Raw genomic sequence first — 23,341 nt, 5'->3', positions numbered from 1 at the left:
TAGCTCCTTTTAATTAGACTCCAGAGTGCAGGTACCACATGGGTGGCATGCTTATATACTGTGCTCCCAAGGGATGCTGGGATCCCTTGGACTCCAACAGGTAGGCCCTCTGGTGGTGGTGTGATACAGGTTGCCAAGGGTTAAATACATAACAGGGGCTATACCCAAAAAGTTAATAAATATTTTATCTTTTCGGATACTGATGGATCTGCTGTGCATTTCCAGCATTTTTTTGGTTTTAAATCTTGGTTAAATGTAAAAACTGATTATGATGGCCTGGATTTTGTGGTCAGTAGTGAAGGATTGGCGCTCGCTGTTCACCTCGCTGACGGCTGCCCACAGTTTTTGCGGGCTCAGAGCGCAGACTTGCTCTAATCTGGCGTCTGTTTCAGCACAGCGCGTCTACAGGGGATCTGTGGCATCTGTAAGTGGGGCAACAAACGGATTCAATCAGATTGAAGAATCTTCACTGAGACTCTCAGTCTAAACCAGGAAGTATAAAGCAGGAAATGTAACTTTGATTCAAATGATGTACAGTACGTGAAATATAGATTGGGAAATACAGATGGGATTAAGATGGGAGAAAAATAAAGGACAGACAGACAGACAGACAGAAAAAGTAAAACAAAATATATATATATATACATTTTTATTGAAACAAAAATCTCCAACACTCTTTCTTCTGAGGGAATGAGACTCCACACTTATAAAATTAATTTTTCAGAGGCAGAGAAGTTGTTCAGTAGTAATTACCACGCCGTTAAAATGTCACTTACTCCTGAATGCACCTGCCCTAACATTTTTGGCCACTTTTAGTGCGGAACTAGTGGGTAAGTACAGCAAGTTCATGCCGTTGCATTTATTTCAATGCTGAGGATATCGGCGAGGACTGCAGCAGCACGTGCTGTGGAGGAGCAGGGTATCTCTGACAGTATGTTCTGGATTTGCACATTTAACTGCAGACACCAGATGTTGCTGTCCGATTTACCCCATTATAACGGTGAGTGCAGTTAGCATTATTATTGCAAAATATGCCCCATTAATAATAGATTATGTTTCAATTTTTTTTCAGTGAAATTTGTGGCGATGGTTTATATTTTTTCTGTTTTCTTCTGTGAGGAAGCCATTCCTGATGGTGTGGCAAATATTTGGCACTTGCCTTGTGTGTGTGATTCCATGCCCTATCTGGCCTGCCACAGTGTATTAAAATGCTGGCACATTACACCATTTATACAAACCCATACTTAAAACAGCATTTGATGGATGATATAATCTATTAATGTATCCAGTTTTGACATTTATAGAGGCACTTGGGTGGGAGAGGGACGGGAGGAGAAGAGCAGAGAAGGGGGGAGGAAACTAATGAGGAAACAAATCAAAGGGGGAAAGAAAGAAAGACGTATTTATATAGTGTCTTTCATGACCACTGGATGTCTCAAAGCGCTTTACAGCCAATTAAGTATTTTTGTAGTGTAGTCACTGTTGTAATGTGGGAAACATTGTAAGAAATACAAATAGTATCTTACATAGGTAGTAGATACAAAATGAAACAATTAAAAATGTAGATATCACAAATGTGCAAAGTGCAGTTTGATGTGCTGCAAAAGTTTAACCATTTCCTTTCAAGACTACCTTCCAAGTGCAGGAGTTCCCTGAATGCCACATAAAACTGTGATTGGTTTAAATAATGGTCACTGCACCTTTGCTGGTTTATTATATTCTTGAATTGTAATTGATATGGTTCCAAAAAGCAAATCCTTACTACACAAGTAGCCAAAGCATGTCATATAAACATTTCTGATCTTTTTCATGGCAAAATATTGGTTAGGTTCCACATGCAAAACTTAGCTCTGCTGTAAAACCATAATACAGCAAAAGAATTCTCCCTGGACATTTTTTTTTGGGCGATTTATATGCGTGTCTGTGTAATACTTACATACACAAGCATTTGCACATGTGTAGGCGAGAGGGAAGCAATTAAGGATAGTATTTATTCAGTCTGGAATGAGTGGTGACAGAAGGAATTCCTATATATCCAGTGTAGTTCATTCCCAGAACCTTTGCATAATGTGCACAGACAATAGGAAAACATTAAAACCTGAGACCGGACGATGCAGTGGGGTTAGTGCATTGTCCTTTCCTTTTTATAACCTGGATTTGATTCCAGCTCTCACAGCTGGGATGGAAGTCTCCTCTCTCTGCTAGCTGTAAGGGTGTTGTGAAATGAATGTGGAAGTTTCAACCCAGCTCGTGGAGCATTAAGACCCACAGAATATAATCGCAATAATTGCCAAACTTACATAGAGGTGGCAATTGTGATTTGAGAAAAGCCAGGAAGTAATTGCATTGGCGCAGTAAGAGTTGCTAATCTAAATTTGGGGTTAAAACATTTGTTGAGGCAAAATATGGAGACCTACATCAGGCTATGGTGTACTTTGGTTCACCAATGCTTCAATCCAATTTGAGTTTCCAAAGCAGTAGAGTTTCCATTCTGCTGTCTTGTCAACTGTCATCCCTGACTTCAAAGAGCAAAAACAAATTGTCAAAGAAAAATGAACCTGGCAATTGCTTTAAAATTGATGATTTTCCTTTTTTTATTTAATGTTATTTTATTAGTCCATTGGTCACCAAAAAAGTATTAAAGTTTTAAGGGGCGGATAATTTGAATTAAATTATTATTCTCTGCCTGAATCCTTAGGGCGGAGAATATAGGGATGTTGGCCTCTTCAACTTTTTTTTAAATTATCAGGGCGGTGTTTCGGGTGGCTGCGGGGCGGAAGTACGTTGGGAGCGGGATGGAAGGTGGCGGTGCCATCAGCGCTGCGCTGAGCGTGTCAGCTCGTCGCGGATATGCCGTGTCGCGCGGATGCGTAGCAACATCCCTCCCCTTCAGTTAAAGCGGTGGACCGCTGCGAGCTCTGCAGACACTTCAGTGGTGCCCACTGGGCCACCAGGGAGGTCTTTGGCTGGGCCAGTGGCCTGGCACCCAAGAGGGGGAGCCGGGCTGCCTGTTGGCAGCTCGACTGAATCCGTCGGCTGACAATTAAAATAAAATGGCGGCGGAGAGCCCTCCTCATTAAGGGCGCACGCGTCGGCCAGCCACTGGCAGCTTCCCGCTGGGAAAAGCAGCCAGGGGCACCAAGCGGTGGCAGCTCTGCTCCTGCGGGGCAATTTCCCTCATGAGGCAGAAAGGGGTCAGCACATGCTCGACGGGGCGGGAACATTGGGCGCAGCGGAAACCCGTTTCTGCCGGCCCCGATCCGGGGGCAATTTCTGGTGGGTCGGCCCATATGCCTGCCCTGGTCAGAAAGGCATTACCACCTCTTAGAGGCGGTATTGGACATTGAAGAGGTGAGCAATTTCAGCCCCTAAGATTTGAAAAATAACAAAATTAATCTTCCATTAGGCACTTTCAGCCAATGGGTTGGCTGGGGGAGAGATACGACAACATAACTAGAAGGAAGTAAATACACTTAATTTAGTAATTGTATATGGTGCTGCTCATGATAAGTTAGAGGATACACTAAAGTGTGACAGCTTGGAGGAATTACTCTATATACACTTTCAGTATAGCATAGGTAGCTATTTTGCTCTTTTGGGCAGTGAAATGCCCATCATTCCCATAAGAATTAATATTTCCTACTCGAGCCCATCTGCACTAAATAAGTCATAAACTCCAAACATGCATCATGCAGGCTCACATCCTGCATGGAGCAAAGGTTGCCAGCTGAACAGAATGATTCATGTTGTTGTCATTCAATTGCCCATTGAAATAAAATAAGCATTGGATTAAATATTATGAAGCATTCAAAATAACATAATTAATGCATTCATTCCTAACCAGGAGGGGGAGGTATGAACTATATTTGGCCAATTTGGACTTTTTTTTTGCTCCTATGGAATCTCCTATAAACTACAGGCTTTATTATTGTCCCCTTCCTCCATTGTGCAGAGGCAAAAACAAATATTACTGTCACTTGCACAACAATATTTTGGAGGGTTCAATTGAGACAATATAATTTTCTGTCTGTGAGCCACTACTTGAAGCCCTATCCCTCAGCCACCTTTGTTTTTATTTGTTCTTTGGATGTGGGTGATGTGCTAGCATTGCTGCGTTTATTGCCTAGCAATACTTGCTCCGAGAAGGTGGTAGTGGGTCACCTTTAAACTGTTGCAGTCCTTCTAGAAATAATGCTCCCACAATGGTGTTAGGTAGGAAATTCCAGGACATTGACCCGGTGAGAATAAAGGGGCAGTGATGTATGTACTAGTCAGGATGGTGATGTTCCCTCAACATTGCTGCTTTTTTTCTTTTCGGTGGTAGAGGTCTCAGGGGAGGGAGATGCTATCTAAGTAATCTTGGTTAGTTGATGCAGTGCATTCTGTAGATAGTACACGCAGCAGCCACAATGCATTGGTGGTGCAGAGAGTGGATAAGTTCAGGGGCATCAATCAAGTGAACTGCTGTGTCAAATGATTTCAAGCTTCTTGAGTGTTCTTGTGGCTGCACTCATTCAGGCATGTGGTGAGTACAAGTGCAGCGTCCAAAATCTGGAGTTCCAGAATGTTCCAGACTCTGGACCGATTGGTGGCAGGGTCATCTGGAATCCGGACCTGCCGACCCTGCCGATCTCGGGGCACCGCGCTGCCCGACCTCGGGCCTCGCCTTGCCACCGCTGCCCTTACCGCAGGACCTCATCATGGCCCCGTCCCAACACCTCCGCTGTGACGGGGCTGCCGGCCCGAACACTTCCTTGGCAGTGGGGCCTTGCCCCCCCGCCCCCCCCCCCCAAACACTTCCTTGGCAGTGTGGTTCCCCCCCCCTCCCCACCCGAACACTTCCTTGGCAGTGTGGTCCCCCCCCCCCCCCCCCCCCCCCACCGAACACTTCCTTTGCAGTGGGGCCCGCCCGAACAGCTCCACCTTGACAGGGCTGGCGGCCCGAACAGCTCCACCTCGGCAGGACCCAGCCGAACAGCTCCTCTATGGCGGGACCGGCGGCCCAAACAGCTCCTTGGTGGCGCAACCCCTCTCTGACGTTCCGGAAATACCGAACCCAGGCTCGGATGTTTCCGGATTCGTGACGTCAGAAAGACGATCCAAATTCCAGAAAAACATGGAATCCGGAACGGCCTCGGTCCCGAGGGTTCCAGATTCTGGATGATGCACCTGTATTGCATTGCACTCCTGACTTCAGCCTTGTAGATGTTGAAGAGGCTTTGCGGGGTCAGGAAGTGAGCCCCTCGCAGGGTACATAGCCTCTGTTTTGCTTTTGTAGCCATGGTACTGATATGGCTAGCACAATTCAGCTTTTGATTAATTGGGTCCGAGTTTGCGCAGCACTGAGTGCCATTTTTTCGGCACCCAATGACTTTTTTTGGCATCGAAGCCCAGTTCAAAGATTCCCCAGTGTTGGGGAGCCGGTATCTATGACCAGCGCCAAAATGTTTGGCGCCATACATTCTGGTGCTGGTCTACCTTTTTTAAAAGAAGGTTGCATGCCATTTCTATGCATAAGGCAAACTTTCCATACCAACAACATTTTTAAAACGGTGCACAGACTCTAGAAGCACCAGAGGAAAAACCCTTACTTGCAGTTAGAGAATCTGCGCTCGCCCGCTCCTATCGCCGGCCGAAGGGTCTCGCTGTCTCAATAAACTTTTAGGGAATTTTCAAAGCAAACAATAACTATAGGCAAGTATAAAAATAGAAATAAATGTAAACTTGCCATTAATGCTGCACCTGCGATGATAAATGTCAGCTTGCAGTGAAAGAAAAAATCTTTACCTTTTTCCCGCAATTTTCTCACTCCCCAAAATCTTCCACAAAGTGCACAATTTTACAATTATCAGGATTGAAAAAGCAGAAAATCGGAGTCGTCGTCTTTAATCATCCAATGCAGCCTTCTCCCGATTCTCCACTAAGTCGACTGCAGCCACTGCTAGCTCAGGCCGAAGGTCCTCTGCGCAGATTTTTTTTTGTGTGCGTGCGCAGTGCGTCTATTTAAAAAAAAAAAAAAAAAAAAATTTTTTTGCACATGTGCATTGCACAATTAGTTGCCCATTTTTTTAGGCGGGGGTGGGGGGGGAAGCGCATGCACTGTGCGTTTCAGGTGCACGCTGGAAGCCCCACCCTGTGAGATCAGCTCGGGTAGTGCCAGCGCCAGAAGGTGCGCATGGTGGAAGGAAACTTTGTTTTTATTTTCAGCGCTGAGGGGCCAAATAAAAATGTGCGCCCAGGTAAGCGAGCGGCATTATTTTTTATTAGGGAAACTTGGGCTCATTGTTGCCCCCTCAAGGTTTGATGGTGGCAGACTTGGTGAAAGTGGTGCTATTGAAGGTCAAGGGAAGATGGTTGGGATTCATCTAGTTTTAAGATTGTAATTACCTGGCAGTTTAGTGGTGTAAATGCCACCTGCCATCTGCTTACTCAAGTATGGATGTAATTCAGGACCTGCTGTGGGCTGCTTCATTATTTCGCCTTCAACAAAATCAGAGAAGTTCAATACAGCTGATAGTGTAGTAATGATGTATTGGGGCATTGTACTCAAGAAAATTGGGTTGCAAATCCTAAGGTTTAATATACAAAGACATCTGAATTTAGTAATTACACAATCAATTTCCAATTCCTGAGCTTTTCCTTGTTGATTTGTGGATTGTTTTACGTAAGATAAGAAATAGGAGCAGGAGTAGGCCATACAGCCTCTCGAGCCTGCTCCCATCATTCAATACGATCATGGCTGTTCCGATCATGGACTCTGATCCACTTCCCTGCCCACTCCCCATAACCCCTTATTCCCAATCGGTTAAGAAACTGTCTATCTCTGTCTTAAATTTATTCAATGATCCAGCTTCCACAGCTCTCTGAGGCAGCGAATTCCACCGATTTACAACCCTCAGAGAAGAAATTCCTCCTCATCTCAGTTTTAAATGGGCGGCCCCTTATTCTAAGATTATGCCCCATAGTTCTAGTCTCCCCTATGAGTGGAAACATCCACCTTGTCAAGCCCCCTCATAATCTTATACGTTTCGATAAGATCACCTCTCATTCTTCTGAATTCCGATGAGTAGAGGCCCTTTCCTCCATAAGTTAACACCCTCATCTCCAGAATCAACCTAGTGAACCTTCTCTGAACAGCTTCCAAAGCAAGTATATCTTTTCTTAAATATGGAAACCAAAACTGCATGCAGGATTCCAGGTGTGGCCTCACCAACACCCTGTATAATTGTAGCAAGACTTCCCTGCTTTTATACTCCGCCCCCTTTGCAATAAAGGCCAAGATTCCATTGGCCTTTTTGATCAATTGCTGTACCTGCATACTAACCTTTTGTGTTTCATGCACCAGGACCCCCAGGTTCCGTTGTACTGCAGCACTTTGTAATTTTTCTCCAGTTAAATAATAACTTGCTCTTTTTGATTTTTTTTTTCTGCCAAAGTGCATAACCTCACACTTTCCAATGTTATACTCCATTGGGCAAATATTTGGCAGTTCACTTAGCCTGTCTATGTCCTTTTGCAGGTGTGTTGTGTCCTCCTCACACATTGTTTTTCCTCCCATCTTTGTATCGTCAGCAAGCTTGGCTATGTTACACTCGGTCCCTTCCTCCAAGTCATTAATATAAATTGTAAATAGTTGGGGTCCCAGCACTGATCCCTGTGGCACCCCACTATTTACTGATTGCCAACCCGATAATGAACCATTTATCCCGACTCTCTGTTTTCTGTTAGTTAGCCAATCCTCTATCTATGCTTATATATTACCCCCAACCCCATGAACTTTTATCGTGCAGTAGCCTTTTAAATGGCACCTTGTCAAATGCCTTCTGGAAGTCCAAATACGCCACATCAACTGGTTCCCCTTTACCCACCCTGTTCATTGCATCCTCAAAGAATTCCAGCAAATTTGTCAAACATGACTTCCCCTTCATAAATCCATGCTGATTCTGCCTGACTGGATTATGCTTTTCCAAATGTCCTGCTACTGCTTCTTTAATAATGGACTCCAACATTTTCCCAACCACAGATGTTAGGCTAACTAGTCTGTAGTTTCCTGATTTTTGCCTCCTTTTGTAAATAGGGGCGTTACATTTGTGGTTTTCCAATCTGCTGGGACCTCTCCAGAATACAGGGAACTTTGGTAGATTACAACCAATGCATCCACTACTTCTCTTAAGACCATCTTCGGATGCAAGTCATCAGGTCCAGGGGTTTTATCTGCCTTTAATCCCATTACCCTACTGAGTACCACCTCCTTAGTCATTGTGATTGTGTGGTAAGTTCCTCCCCCCTATAGCCCCTTGACTATCCACAGTTGGGATATTTTTAGTGTCCTCTACCGTAAAGACTGATGCAAAATATTTGTTCAGAGTTTCTGCCATCTCCATATTCCCTTGTTACTAAGGATGCCATTGGCTAGTAACCAAATACATATTGGTATTCCTCTTCTGAAACCAGATGGCTTCCTTAACAACCGAGCAGCTTGGTTGCTTAGCAATTCTGCATTCCAACTTGATAATGCTGGATGGTGCATTAGCATAACCTGCATTGTGATACTTTATGGAGACAAGGGAAATGTGACTTGTTCAAAGCAATATATTTAAATTGTCCACTGCTAAAGTGACATTTTAGTGCAGGGCACAAAAATGATGGAATGGAATCCAAATTTGAATCTCCACTTTCTTTTTTCCCCCCTTTGGATCTCCAAAGGTTTCTAATTGAGTTTGGAGTGACTAGAATTTCACACCTGCGCAGCGCTCTGCCCTCTTTCCCAGAACTTGGGAATTGTTGATTGCAAGTGTGCTCCATCATAAAACTGAGTAGTTTGTGTAAAATAATTTTCTAGTTAATTCAGGCATAACATTGCATTAATACAGAATGTCTTTTATAGACCTCCAAGACTCTGGTAGAATGATTATACAGCAATTCATTGTGCTCTCATTTACGGGATGCCTTCACCAAGCTTGGCACATTTACTGTATAATGCAAGTTTTTTTTTTCCTGTCGTTGTCTTTTGTGAGTTAGATTTCCAGCTTTTTTTCTTGGGTCATACACTAAATGTGGCTGATCAGGTGTCCAACTCCAAAATCTTTGCTAACGTTGCTTCCAGCCTGGTGTTAGAAGACATAAGAACATAAGAAATGAGAACATAAGACACCTGATGTTGGCTTGGAGCGACATTGTAAAATGTGACTTTTCTTCCTCTTGTGTATGGGGAGTCTTCCAGATGCTGCTGGGCACTTTCCCACAGCAACATGACTTGAGATGAGGAACTTGGCAGAGTGGGAGATGAAATCTGCATCTTACCACTGGGTAAAAGAAAATCGGAAAAGGTATATTGACAGGCTAAGTGAGTGGGCAAAAATTTGGCAGATGGAGTATAACGTGGGAAGATGTGAGGTTATCCACTTTGACAGAAAAAATAGAAAAGCAAATTATAATTTAAATGGAGAAAAATTGCAAAGTGCAGCAGTTTAGAGGAACCTGGGGGTCCTTGTGCATGAAACATAAACGTTTAGTATGCAGGTACAGCAAGTAATCAGGAAGGCAAATGGAATGTTGGCCTTTATTGCAAGGGAGATAGAGTATAAAAGCAGAGAAATCCTGCTACAACTGTACTTTTGGTAAGGCCACACCTAGAGTACTGTGTACAGTTTTGGTCTCTGTATTTAAGGAAGGATATACTTGCATTGGAAGCTGTTCAGAGAAGGTTCACTAGGTTGATTCCAGGGTTGACTTATGAAGATAGGTTGAGTAGGTTGGGCCTCTACTCATTTGAATTCAGAAGAATGGTGATCTTATCGAAACATATAAGATAATGAGGGGGTTCAACAAGGTGGATGCAGAGAGGATATTTCCACTCATGGGGGAAAGTAAAACTAGGGGACATAGTCTCAGAATAAGGGGCCATCCATTTAAAACTGAGACGAGGAAGAATTTCTTCTGAGGGTTGTGGGTCTATGGAATTCTGTGCTCCAGATAGCTGTAGAGGCTGGGTCGTTGAATATATTTAAGACGGAGATAGACAGATTTATGAGCGATTAAAGGAGTAAAGGATTATGGGGAGCGGGCAGGGAAGTGGAGCTGAGTCCATCAGATCATCCATGATATTAAATGGCGGAGCAGGCTCGAGGGGCCAAATGGCCTACTCCTGCTCCTAGTTTTATGTTCTTGTGTATTGGTGTGGATTGATTCTCAAATGCATTGTGCCTCAATTTACATTTTCATACCTTTTTTTATAATCTAGAAAATAATAACCAGAGTCCAGTGCCATTGAATGGTAGGGCACAGGATTGATTTCTTCCTGACTTCCTCAGCTTTGCTACTGTAGTGGGGAGCACTGAATAAAGGCTCCAGTTACAAAACTACAATTTTCAGCAACTTTATGCAATTTCTCAATCCAGAATAACTCCACTTGCTTGTTAGAAGTTTCACAACTCCCTAAACTAAATGATTGGGTTTGGATCTCCAGATTAAATTCACTGGACAGAAGTATAGCGGGGGATGTGTATTGGAGCTAGGTGAGCCAGTTTATGAAATGGTGCCTCTGCATACTACTTCATTTTCCTGTGGACCATTGTATTAGAATGGTTTATTCATTCTTACTCAGCAAAAGGCAGCTTATAGGACCCCCACCATTGTGGTGGGGGGAGAGGGGGATGGTTGTCGCTGAATGTTGCAAGTCCTACAACAACAACTTGTATTTATATAGTGCCTTTTTAATGCAGCAAAATGTCCCAAGGTGCTTCACAGGAGCGTTATAAAACAAAATTGGACACCAAGCCACATAAGGAGATATTAGGGCAGATAACAAAAAGCTTGGTCAAAGAGGTAGGTTTTAAGAAGCATCTTAAAGGAGGAAAGAGAGGTAGAGAGGTTTAGGATCCAACTGGCCAATTCCTGGATAAAGAGAACTGGGAGAAGGTCAGAGCTCAATCTGCTGACTTCCTGTCTAGGTAAGAAAGCAAGAACAGGAGAGCACATGATCTAGTCAGTTGTGTAACACTTGGTATAGGAGACACAAAGAACGGCAAGCCTTCCTCTTTTTCGATCAAGCCAGTCAGGATTGGTAGCATTATTGATCACTAGAGAGATATTTAGCCCACTAATGAAAGCAGTGTGGTGTATTTTGTTATTTCTCTTTGAGGAGTGATACTGAATTAAATCAAAGAATGTTGAGATTTACTATAATTGTTACTCTACTCGTTCATTTTATAATTGCAAAATAAACCAATTTGTTACATTCGGCCTTGTCTCACCAAAATGTTAGCTTGCCTTTCGGAAGATGGGAGATGTGCATGTGGAGGCATATAAGGAAGAGAGGGTCTACTTATAGGAGTGACCAGTGACTGGGCAGACCCAGAATTTGTAACCGTGCTATTTTATGATGCATACCCAAAAGTCACTGTGCAAAGGAATCATAGAACCATCATATGCAGTCCCTCAAAATCGAGGAAGACTTGCTTCCACTCTGAAAGTGAGTTCTCAGGTGACTGTACAGTCTAATGTGGGAATTACAGTCTCTGTAGCAGGTGGAGCAGACAGTAGTTGAAGGAAGGGGTGGGTAGGGAGTCTAGTTTGCCGCACGCTCCTGCTGCTGTCTGCGCTTGATTTCTGCATGCTCTTGGCGACGAGACTCGAGGTGCTTGATGCCCTCCCAGATGCTCTTCCTCCACTTTGGGCGGTCTTGGGCCAGGGATTCCCAGGTGCCAGTGGGGATGTTGCACTTTAACAAGGAGACTTTGAGGGTGTCCTTGAAACGTTTCGTCTGACCACATGGGACTCGCTTGCCGTGTAGGAGTTCCGAGTAGAGCGCTTGCTTTGGGAGTCTCGTGTCGGGCATGCAGACGATGTGGCCCTCTCAATGGAGCTGGTCGAATGTGGTCGGTGCCTTGATGCTGGGGATGTTGGCCTGAGCGAGAACACTGACGTTGGTGCGTCCATCCTCCCAGTGGATTTGCAAGATCTTGTGGAGGCAGCGCTGGTGGTACTTTTCCAGTGCTTTTAGGTGTCTACTGTATATCGTCCACTATATACTATAGCTAACTATGGAACCAATGGGAACCTGTTCAACCTTCGTCGCCTCCAGGCTAGATCCAAGGTCGTCCCATCCTCTGTCATCGAACTACAGTACGTGAACGATGCTTACATCTGTGGCCTTGGACAATGTGGACCATTTTCCATACCTTGGGAGCCTACTACCAGCAAGGGCAGACATCGATGACAAGATCCAACACTGCCTCCAGTGTGCCAGCGCAGCCTCCGGTCACCTGAGGAAGAGTGTGTTTGAAGACCAGGACCTCAAATCTGGCACCAAGCTTATGGTCTACAGGGCAGTAGTGATACCCACCCTCCTATATGGCTCAGAGAATCATAGAATAATACAGCACAAAAGAAGGCCATTTGGCCCATTGCGTCTGCACCGGCTCCTCCGAAGAGCAATCCACTCAGTCCCACTGCCCCGCTCTCTCCCCATATCCCTGCAATTTTTTTTCTCCAAGTATTTATCCAATTTCCCTTCTGAAATCTACTATTGAATTTGTATCCAGCACCCTATCAGGCAGTTGCCATGTAGCCTTAATATAAAACTTTCAGAGGTTTTAGTCATATTTTACTCAACAACGACCAAGATTCTTGGTCTCATTAATTGTGCAAAGTGAGCATGTTTTAAATTTTGCAGCTAAAAGATTTAATTTAACGCAAATGGAGCAAGTTAATATCCAGCAGAGTGTAGGCAGAATCGGGGATTCTATTGGCTTTGTGGAATGAGCTGTTCCTGTTGCTTTTTCTGAATCTGATTTCTTCCATGACACCTGCTAAGTGACGCCCTTTAAGTTTCCCAACTGAAATAAGCGTGGGCCGTGTCCATCCATTTCACATTGGACATGAGCCTGTAAAATCAAAACTAGAAGCAATTCATTGCTTACTTGCCATGTTCATCAGGGAATCTAAGGCCCCAAGTTTCGTGCCGCGGCGAAAACGGCGCACCTCCGAGCTGGGTGCCTGATTTTCGCGCCGAAAACTGCGCCTTAAAAAAAAGTCCGATATTCAAGGAGCTCGATGTCTGCTTGGCGCGGCGCGCTCTTCGCAGCAGGGGGCGGAGCCTAACACTCGCGCCGATTTTCTAAGTAGCAGGGGGCGGGTACAATTTAAATTAGCCTTCGTGGTGCCGGCAACCCTGCGCGTGCGCGTTGGAGCGTGCGCGCACGCGCAGTCTCACACAAACATTGGCACTCGGCCATTTTTTAAAATACTGCAGAAAAAGTGAAGATTTGTTTCTTGGACCCCTGCAAAGGCTTGTAATTTAATTTTTTTTAATATTTCTGTGTGTGAGGGAGTGCTTTTAGCAGCACTGCTGAATAAATCACCTGCTGAAATCAGTGAGTTCAGCTTTTCACTGCTAAACTTGCAGAACCGGTGCTGCATTGGTGCATGCAAATTAAGGACTGTGTGTTTGGAGAAATAAGAGTGCCAATTCAACTTTGCAATAATACGTGGTGATGACAATGCAGCACCCATTCTGCAAATTTAAATATAAAACTGTCGATGTGGCTGCCTCTCCCTGTCCAAATGGCCTCCGTCCCCCTCACAGCTCGAAGGCTGCTGCTGTATCTTTGGCTGCCGGCCAGCCACTGATGCCGCTGATATCCTATGGTCGAATGGCCTCACGTCGGTCCGCTGCTGATTCTTCGGCTGCCGGCCAGCCACTGACCCCGCTGATATATCATGGCCGAATGGCCTCGGGTCCGTCCGGTGCTGCTTCTTCGCGGCCAGCCACGAAGAGAATGAAGGCCTGCCTCAAGCACTGCAGCTCAGCTCGAAGCTTGCTGCCGCTGCCGTCGAGACACTGACGCCAGACCCCTGCCTGTCTCCAACATGAAAGGCCTGCCTGAAGCACTTTCACACAGGTAGGAACATGGTTTATTTAATCTTTTCTTTGCTTATAAATTTTTATTCAGGTTGGATTTATTTGTATAATATTTGTATAAGTATAACTAAGGATTGATTGTAGAATTTAATGAATTCCCTTCTCCCCCCCCCCCCCCCCACCTCGTTCCCTACGCCTAATTTGTAACCTACGCCTGATTTTCTAAAGTGTAGACAAGGTTTTTTCGAGCGTACAAAAATCTTCACTTACTCCATTCTAAGTTAGTTTGGAGTAAGTTTTCACTCACGAAACTTTGAAATCAGGCTTAAGTGGCCGGACACACCCCCTTTTGAAAAAAAAATTCTGTTCCAAAGTGAAACTGTTCTAACTGACTAGAACTGGAGCAAACTAAATGTGGAGAATTCCGATTTCTAAGATACTCCGTTCTACACCAGTTGCTCCTAAAAATCAGGAGCAAATCATGTGGAAACTTGGGGCCTAAGAGTGGAGAATATAGGCAAGTGGTGCTGTCGGACCGATGGTAACATTGTAGGGCTGTGCTATATAGTATCTGACTTTAGTGCCCAGGGTTGTAATTGGATGGAAAGAAGTTTTGTCTTCTGTGATTCAGAAAGAACAGAGATTCCTGTTTAAGTTTAAATTAACAGGAGGCGGATTCTCATAAATTGGCCACGGTTGGTGAAGACTCTTCAAATTGAGCAATTTCTGTCAGTCTTGTGGAGGAATGTTAATCAATAGTATGGTTACGAGTTGGATGTGTTTTTATAGTGCAGTTAAATACATTTAAAACACCACACATGCTCACAGCTGGAATAGTGAGTCATTGGATGTTTCCCAGGAAATGATGCAATGCTTTAAACAGCTTCCATTTGTTTGCAATTAATTCATCCTAACTCACATACCTGATAATGTGAGTGTATTATGATCCATCTTGGACAGTGGAATTTGTGGACACATCACTTTAATGAGCCTCCTTTTTAACAGAATAGGCAGTCACTGCTGTAACAGTACTTTTCAAGATTTTTACCATCTATCTCAGTGAAATATTTTGTGCAATAAATATTTCCTCGACTGCTCCAAAAAGTCTCTTCTGTTATGAGAAAACTTTATAACTTCTGTGTCAATTTCTGATTGCAATCTTGCAATGCTTAATAAGCAAGAACAAAACTGGTACTAATGCTTCCTTTTTTATTTATAAAACCAGAATAATTAATTGTGACTTCTGTAAGGAAAGGTCCTATAAGAAGTATTCCACATCATTGTTTTTTTATGTAGGAATTGCAAGTTTTTTCTATACTCCAAATATATATATTTAAAGTTATATCTTTAATTTAACTGATATCTCCAAACTAATTGCAAGCCCATGAACATGATATTATCATTTCAGTCTGTTGCATGAGCTTATAATCTGTAACGGTCAAAAGTGTATCGAAATATATGCAGCGTGGGAGTTGGATTTTCCATTCCACTTGTGGAAATGCATGAAACCACTTTGGTGTATTTTACAGTTAAATGGAAAGATCCCAATAGAGTGGCTTTACAGAAGGAAATGCTGTACAAACAGTTACTGTTGTTTTGTCTACCAGCATCTGCAATGTTTTAGTTATGTGTAATATCTGCAAACATCTCTGTAAAATTAACCGATTCTATTTATAACGTAAAATCATAGAAATATAAGGAATCACAGAACCTTTCTTAATTCGGCTCAGAAAACTTGTGCACTTTTTGTTGATGTGCTCAGAAATCCTCCAGTAGTTCAAGTGGAGTCTGCTTGTACAGTTTACCTTGTTTACGTGTATATATATATAGATTTTGTTTTTGAGTTTGTTCCTACAGTTTTTTGTATGTTATTTTAAAGTCACCTTTTCCCAGTTTTCTCTCTCGTCCTTAAGACACCGATTTTTGATTGTGATCCAGCACCATGAGTATGAACAGCCCTTCAGTATCTCACCTAAGCGCCCATTCTTTACATGTGAACCTAGACTTTGAATGTTGGCAGGCTATTTGACTGTGGAGGATTCACTAATGAACCTGGTCTTGATATCTTAGTACAAGCACTTTCCAGCATTAGTCACTGGAGAGAATTGGGTGGGGAATCTTGGCTTAAATTCCTTATAGACAGCAGTCACAAGAGACATTCATCCCATCAGTCTGGGCTGGATTTGAACCCAGGTCTTGAGATGAAAGATCAATGTCTAACCCTTTCCCAACAGAACCTTTCTTAAATTAACTCATTCTTTGCATGAACTGAAAAGTATATTCTTGGGTGAGTTAGGTGTGGCAGCAGCGTCTGGACTGTGCCAAGCAGTTGGGGGATTCCAATCCCCTCCAGTCTGTGGCTGAATCTGTCCCACTTCCTAATTTTACATGGCCCATTGACTCTGCTTGATTGATCCCTCCTAGAAGTAGTCAAGAATAAAATTCTCTGTGACTGTGACCATGGTGTTATCACTCCTTGGCCTCCTTAACTTCTATGCAGCATTTACATCTTTGACCAAGGAAAGGAAAGGGGCAATGCAGATACTGCTATCGAGGAGGAGTGTGATATTCTGGATGAAATAAATATAGTGAGAGAGGAAGTATTAAGGGGTTTAGCAGCTTTGAAAGTAGATAACTTCCAAGGCCCAGATAAAATACATCCCAGGCTGTTAAGCGAAGTAAAAGAGGAAATAGCAGCGGCCTTGACCATCATTTTCCAGTCCTCTTTGGATTTGGGCATGGTGCCGGAGGATTGGAGGACTGCTAATGTAGTACCCTTGTTTAAGAAGGGAAAAAGGGATAGGCCGAATAATTACAGGCCTGTCAGCCTAACCTCAGTGGTGGAAAAATTATTGGAAAAAATCTTGAAAGTCAACATAAATCTACATTTGGAAAGGCAAGGATTACTTGGGGACAGTCAGCACGGATTTGTTAAGAGAAGATTGTGTTTGACTAACCCGATTGAATTTTTTGAGGAGGTAACCAAGAGGATCGATGAGGGTAGTGCGTACGATGTAGCGTATATGGATTTTAGCAAAGCTTTTGATAAGGTCCCACATGGTAGACTGGTCACGAAGGTTAAAAGCCCATGGGATCCAGGGCAAAGTGGCAAGTTGAATCCAAAATTGGTTTGGAGTTAGGAAACAAAGGGTAATGGTTAATGGATGTTTTTGTGACTGGAAGGATGTTTCCAGTGGGGTTCCGCAGGGTTCCGTACTGGGTCCCTTGCTTTTTGTGGTATATATCAACGATTTAGATTTGAATATAGGGAGTCTGATTAAGAAGTTTGCAGATGACACTAAAATTGGCTGTGTGGTTGATAATGAAGAGGAAAGTCATGGGCTGCAGGCGGATATCAATCTACTGGTCAGGTGGGCAGAGCGGTGGCAAATGGAATTTTTATTCAGAGAAGTGTGAAGTAATGCACTTTGGGAGGGCTAATAATGAAAGGGTATACACATTAAGCAATAGGCCACATAATAGTGTAGATGAACAAAGGGACCTTGGAGTGCTTGTCCACAGATCCCTGAAAGTAGCAGGCCAGGTGGATAAGGTGGTTAAGAAGGCATTCGGAATGCTTGCCTTTATTGGCCGAAGCGTAGAATATAAGAGCAGGGAGGTTATGCTTAAATTGTATAATACTTTGGTTAGGCCACAGCTGGAGTACTGCGTACAGTTCTGGTTGCCGTATTATAGGAAGGACGTGATTGCACTAGAGAGGGTGCAGAGGAGATTTACCAGAATGTTGCCTGGAATGGAGAATCTTAGTTATGAGGACAGATTGGATAGGCTGGGTTTGTTCGCGTTGGAACAGAGGAGGTTGAGAGGAGACCTCATTGAGGTGTGCAAAATATTGAGGGGCCTGGAAATAGTGGATAGTAAGGGCCTATTTCCATTGGTGAATAGGTCTATTATGAGGGGGCATAGTTTTAAGGTGGTTGGTGGAAGGTTTAAATGGGATTTGGGGGGGGGGGCTTCTTTACGCAGAGGGTTGTGGGGATCTGGAATTCACTGCCTGGAAGAGTGGTGGATGTAGAAACCCTCACCGCTTTTAAGAGATGGTTGGATGGGCACTCTAAAGTGCTGTAACCTGCAGGGTTACGGAACTAGAGCTGGTATTTGGGGTTAGACTGGATAATCTTTTGTTAATGGTAAGTACTGCAGGGAATCAGATACAGCCAGAGTGATCTGGACAAGTTTCGATCGCCTGGATGGGTCGGAGAGGAATTTTCCCAGATTTTTTTTTTCTCCCTAAATTGGCCTGGGTTTTTATCTGGTTTTTGCCTCTCCTAGGAGATCACATGGCTCAGGTTGGGGTGGAGTGTAGAATATTTCAGTATTACGGGTGTCGCAGTTGTGTCAGGCAGACATGTTAGGCTGGGTGCTCTTTGCCTCTCCGCCATTGTTCATTGTTCGTAGGTTTATATGTAACCGTCAGGCCTGCTGACCAAGGGCCGTGTGGCTCTCTGTCGGCCGGCGTGGACATGGTGGGCCGTAATGGCCTCCTCCTGTGCTGTAAATTTCTCTGTTTCTATGACCACTCCAATGCCTCTGCTCCATTAACCAACTCCTTGTTGGTTCACCTCCTGCCTGTCCCAGCGCAGCCAGCACATCTCCAGAAATGACTTCTCTTTCTGCCCCCTTGCCATCGCCACTGGAGTCCATCAAGGATTTATCCTTCTCCCCTTCTTCCTAATCTATATTGTGATAAATCATCCTCGGGTGCAGTGTCACCTTACATTTTTCTCCTGATGACCATAGCTTTACCTCTCCACCATTCTAACTGAATATTGGCAAGACTGAATCCATAGTTTTCAACCTGCCACATATTCTGTTATTTTGACACCAACTCCATCCCGTTTCACCGGCCACTCCAAGGTGAATCAGACCATAAAAAAACCGTGGCATGTTTCATTTTGATCTAAGCTTCATATGTTGCGTCGTATCCATCACCAACATCACTTATTTCCAACTCATTGTCTGCCTCTGCTCCATCTGAGGCTGTCCATCATTGAAACCATTGCCTGTGCTTTTGTTACTTCTTGGCTCAGTTTTTCTTTATTATACAAGATGCATTCACACTTCTGCAGACATGGCATTCTGCTCATTTTAAAATGTAAACCAAGTGACCTAGAGTAAACTTACAGCATCATAGATGCATAAATATGGATCATTGGGTTGCAGGCACCAATTAAAAATGAATACGGGGAATCGGTCCCATGTCTGTGGTTAATAGTGGAACCTAACAGCAAGAGAGGGACTGGCTCTGCTAAACAGAATGTAAAAAGACAGGGTGACATATGGAGGTCACGCTCTTGGGGGAAAAAAGATTAAAAATAAATTATAAAAGTACCTCAGAAGTGTTGCATTGTTGTACACTTCCATACTCATTCCCTTCATAGCAGTGTTAAAATTAAGCGCTTGTCCCAGTTTGCCATTAAAAGTGTCGTTAACACTAATTAGCAATGGTAGTACAGAAATATGAAAAGATCCTGTTCCAGATAGGTAAAGGAAACACAGTATTTTTTGTTATGCTCTGTGTATTACAATGTGGATCTGCTGTGCTGTCCAGCTGAATCCGATAAATCTACAATCAATTTGGCAAGTAGCATTCTGCTTGGACATGGTTCCTACCAACTCCAGATAATAATAGCTGGCTTTGAGATTCCGATACCACCATCTATGTATTTATTCAGTAATTTATTCTTAAATAATATTCTTAAATAATTAAGATTAAATAATATCTTAAATATAAATTTAGAAAACCTTATTTGCTTAAAAGCGATTGGACTTTGAAAATGTGCTTTTGTTGAAATTTGTCTTTTATACTAAATGTTTTAACTCTCGAGACCTGGGAATATTTTATGTTGGATCATATTTAAAGAAGATTGCCATTTGATTAGGAATGGAAGTACCTTCAATGTACACTACATATAACTCTTCCTTTCTAGTGACAATGGCATCCTACTGCCTCTCCTCCTGATTAATTTTCAGTTGGGTGCCAGTTGCACTGGGCTCTGCTGTGCAGTGCAGGGTCTAATTGCTAAGTGTAGAGTTTAGAGAAAACCAGGGAGAGGAAGGTCTGTCAGGAACTGGTGGTCCGAGTCTGACAGATCCATCTTTTCATACATGTCGAACACCGAGACCTAGGCAAAAGTTGACCAATAGCTTAACAAATGAAGCTGACAATTCAAGAATGGCCCTGATTATAAGTCCTATGACATGTGAAAACAAGTAGTAGCATGGACTTTGTAACTTAATCTGTAGGTATAGCCAACATTCCTTCACTTGTTTTGGAGAAAAAACATCTACATGAAGGGGAAATCGAAATCTTGAAAGCACAAGATTGGTGGTACATTTTCTAGGTGGTCTAGAGGCATGCTCCATGAAAATTTTTGAATTTTACATTAAAAATGATGCATACAGGTTAATTTTAAGCATCTTTATCTACTTATTGATTTATTTTTTTCTTTTTAAAAAAAACGTGACATTGATCATACCAACCAGATCATTATTTCCCCAAAAGTTATCTGAACAGTTGCCCCCCTCGCATTCTGCTCCTCTGCTCCCGTTCACATAGCCACTGCACCCCTGCTGGCATAGTATGCAGAGATACTGTACTCCACCCAACTCTCCACCCATTCACAATGACACTGCCTGCTCTTGCAGCCATACTGGCGCTTTTCTCTCTCCTCACTTCAGCCTGGTACTCTTCTCCTACACGCTGTTTCCACCCCCCCCCCCCCCATTCACGCTGTTGCTCCTCTCCCCTCTCCTCCCTTAGTTCATGCTGGCACTCTAGTTACCTTCTGCGGTTACCCCATCCTTCATCTTCCAATTTTCCTTCATTGCCACCCATTTTCACCTTCTCCCCCTCTCCTCAGTGTCATTCTTAACTGAGTTTTGCCGCTCCATACTGTAGGTGGCAGCTCCTGTCCTCGTGACAATTCCTGCCTACAGTATGCAGTGGTGGCAATCTCTTTCTCTCATTAACAACAGGAGCCTAAGGGAACCAGATCACTCTCAATTTGTTCAAGAAATGCTGACCGAGCCCTCAAAACACTGAAACATTCTGTCTTACCTCAGAGTGGTGGCATATGATAAATATTCTGCTTAGGAATTCTGTACCATCGGTGTGATTTCTCCTTGGATTAGGAATGCATTTTTTTTGCAGTTGACTCTGTCTCATTGCTATGTACACTACTGATAGACGTGCTTTATCTGGGATGCATTCATCTATACTGGATGAGTGGCTATTGTGATCCCAGTAAATCTTAAGTGATTAACCATAATGAACTAATCTAACTGTGCCATATTACATTTTACTGTGACGATAAGAAGCAACTTTTTTTTAAACATTCATTAAGTTTCTTAATTTATGTGGATCAAACCTTGAACCTGGTTAGATTACATACATACATTTCTGAGAATACTTTTTGTATGCAACAGAAACTGTATTTTGGCGCACTATTTTTGAAAACCTTTTACATGAGAATTTGTTTTCAAAGTTAGTTTATATTTTTTTTAAATCACATTTATGAATGGAGGTTGCTAAATGTGAACTATTTACATTGGAACCTTATTTTTTAAATTGCTTTCTTTGTTTTTGTTTTGTTAAAGAAAGTGCCAACTGATGCACATCTCATGGAATTCTGTGGCCATTTGCCTGACAGCTCTGGTTTGAGATCTGGCAGTGCGTAACATTCCAACTCTCTGACCGGCATGTGTGGTTAAGTTCTTTGTCCATTCTCTATCAAGCCAATTGGTAAAGTAACTCTCCTCCCTTCACCCCCCCCTCCCCCGGCAACTGTTTGCTCATGCACGAACCACAAGCCACAGTGGAATCTGTGACCTCGGTGACTAACGTCCAGGCCTAGAAAAGGGATGGGTTTGAAAGAGTTTGCAAAGTGAAGTTGATGGTTGCAAGTTCCTTGCTCATGAAAATAGTCATAATATTTATATGGTTGTACATTTTTTCCCTTTTACTTTTAAGCAAAATCCTTCATATAGTATTTGCGCACCATCTTTAATAGAAATTAAATGTGATGCACAGAAGAGCCATTACTCTTTGTTTCTCTTTCATTTTCTATCTGTTTCCTTAGTGTAACATCTCCAAACTTTTATGTAAAGTGGAATGCTGTTGTTTGTAGGTTGGAGATTGGGGATTTCTTAATTGTAAAGTTTTATATATCCCACAATTTTCTGAGAAATGAATTGCTGAAAGGCTGTTCTGCAGCTCTGGTGTTTGAGGTAGATTAATTATCTTGGTCTAGACCATAAACTCAATGTAGACTACTGGTGGTTTATGACACGTGGGGGTGAAATTGCCACTTTGGGAAAGGCCCTTTAGCACCTCCAAGAAGCACTAATAGGGCGCTAATTTTTTATTGCCTAGGCACGGCGGCCAGAGCGGCCCCCAGAATTGCCCTCGGAATTCTGCGTTGAAAACGGATTTATGCCGCGCCCTGTACTTTTCGCCCCAGGTGAGAAGTTTTCGGAGCTGGGGTGCCCCGGCTGCTGTTAAAGGGGAGGTGCGGCGCCGCCATCTTTGTTTTGTCGGCCAACTGACGACCACTAGTTCGGCCAGGTTAGCAACTTTCCAAGAGGGGGTGCCGGGCTGCTGGCCTGGCCAAAACCCCTCCTGGTGGCCCAGTGGGTGCCACGAAAGTGACTGCAGAGTTTGCAGCAGCCCTCCTCTCTAAAAGCGTCGCACTCTGCTTCCGCCCCGCTAATGCCCCGACAGCGCCCCACGGAGGCCAATCCCGTCTCCGATACAGCCCCGCAACTTTTTCTCTTTCTAAGTGTCCATTTCAGCAAGATTTAGCAGCACATTTCGCCGGGTGCTAATTCTTCAATTAATTGAAATTGTGCGCCCCTTTAGCCCTCATGGTTTGTAAAAATTCTCCACTTTTTTAAACAGATATCCAAAATTGAGTTTCAATATAGTGAAACTGTTTCCAGTGTCAGGAGGGTCAGTAACTAGAGGCCATAAGTTTAAGATAATTGGCAAAAAAGCCAGAGGCGCGATGAAGAGAATTTTTTTAACACAGCGAGTTACGTTCTAGAATTCACTGCCTGAAAGGGTGATGGAAGCAAATTCAGTAGTAACTGTCAAATGGGAATTGAATACATTCTTGGAAAAACAGAAATTTGCAGGGGCATGGTGAACGAGCAGGGAAGTGGGATTAATTGTGGGGGGGGGGGGGCGGCGGGTAGCTCTTCAAAGAGCTGGGACAGACACGATGGGCCATTGGCATTCTTCTGTGCTGTATGATTCTATGATGTGGGCAATGCTCGCAAGCAATGTTGCCTCTACTTAATTTGTTGGGTGTGCGGCCTCTTTGAAAAAGCCAATCCCGGGCTGCACGGGACCAGCAGAGAAATGCATGGCCGCGCAGCTTAGAGGGAACATTGCTGAAAAGGTGGCCCATCCCTAGTAGCCTTGCTGGTGGAAATCAAACAGTTGTCCAGTTAAAA

General features: G+C 43.5%; 1 protein-coding gene across 4 annotated transcripts in view; it reads left to right on the top strand.

Moving 5' to 3' along the window:
* The window catches only part of LOC139228233 (high mobility group protein HMG-I/HMG-Y-like), a 116,284-nt gene that overhangs the window by 6,288 nt on the left and 86,655 nt on the right, over positions 1-23,341 (top strand). The window lies entirely within an intron of this gene.

Source organism: Pristiophorus japonicus, chromosome 17 (genome assembly GCF_044704955.1).
Source record: "Pristiophorus japonicus isolate sPriJap1 chromosome 17, sPriJap1.hap1, whole genome shotgun sequence".
Lineage (NCBI taxonomy): Eukaryota > Metazoa > Chordata > Chondrichthyes > Pristiophoridae > Pristiophorus > Pristiophorus japonicus.
Note: the sequence above shows the minus strand (reverse complement) of the source record. Positions and strands in the feature narration are given on the sequence as shown.